General features: G+C 42.0%; 1 non-coding gene across 1 annotated transcript; it reads left to right on the top strand.

Moving 5' to 3' along the window:
* Positions 1-598: 598 nt before the first annotated feature.
* Positions 599-706, top strand: LOC130937634 (small nucleolar RNA R71). Its single transcript, XR_009068844.1, has one exon. It is a non-coding gene; the product is annotated as a small nucleolar RNA R71 (small nucleolar RNA).
* The last annotated feature ends 407 nt before the right edge of the window (positions 707-1,113 follow it).

Genomic DNA, 1,113 nt, shown 5'->3' with positions numbered 1-1,113 from the left:
GATCAGAGACCATGGTTGCTAAGTCAGAGTGGCTCTGCTTAGAATTCTCTGTCTGTTGCTGAGAAGATGATGGAAAAGGCTTGCCATTGCTAAACCTGTTTCTTCCACCATTATTATTGTTGAAACCTTGTTGAGGTCTCTGTTGATCCTTCCATGAGAGATTTGGATGATTTCTCCATGAAGGGTTATAGGTGTTTCCATAGGATTCTCCTATGTAATTCACCTCTTCCATTGAAGGGTTCTCAGGATCATAAGCTTCTTCTTTAGATGAAGCGTCCTTAGTACTGCTTGGTGCAGCTTGCATTCCAGACAGACTTTGAGAAATCATATTGACTTGCTGAGTCAATATTTTGTTCTGAGCCAGTATGGCATTCAGAGTATCAATCTCAAGAACTCCTTTCTTCTGATTCGTCCCATTGTTCACAGGATTCCTTTCAGAAGTGTACATGAATTGGTTATTTGCAACCATTTCAATGAGTTCTTGAGCTTCTGCAGGTGTCTTCTTCAGATGAAGAGATCCTCCAGCAGAGATGTCCAATGACATCTTGGACAGTTCAGACAGACCATCATAGAAGATACCTATGATGCTCCATTCAGAAAGCATGTCGAAAGGACACTTTCTGATCAATTGTTTGTATCTTTCCCAAGCTTCATAGAGGAATTCACCTTCCTTCTGTTTGAAGGTTTGGACTTCCACTCTAAGCTTACTCAATTTTTGAAGTGGAAAGAACTTTGCCAAGAAGGCATTGACTAGCTTTTCCCAAGAGTTCAAGCTTTCTTTAGGTTGTGAGTCCAACCATGTCCTAGCTCTGTCTCTTACAGCAAAAGGGAATAGCATAAGTCTGTAGACCTCAGGGTCAACCCCATTAGTCTTGACAGTGTCACAGATTTGCAAGAACTCAGCTAAAAACTGATGAGGATCTTCCAATGGAAGTCCATGGAACTTGCAATTCTGTTGCATTAGAGAAACTAATTGAGGCTTAAGCTCAAAGTTGTTTGCTCCAATGGCAGGGATAGAGATGCTTCTCCCATAGAAGTCGGGAGTAGGTGCAGTAAAGTCACCCAGCACCTTCCTTGCATTGTTGGCATTGTTGTTGTTTTCGGCTGCCATGT

The sequence above is a fragment of the Arachis stenosperma genome, chromosome 6, assembly GCF_014773155.1.
Source record: "Arachis stenosperma cultivar V10309 chromosome 6, arast.V10309.gnm1.PFL2, whole genome shotgun sequence".
NCBI classification, from domain to species: Eukaryota; Viridiplantae; Streptophyta; class Magnoliopsida; order Fabales; family Fabaceae; genus Arachis; species Arachis stenosperma.
The sequence above is the reverse complement of the archived record's forward strand: the minus strand, read 5'-3'. Positions and strand labels throughout refer to the sequence as shown.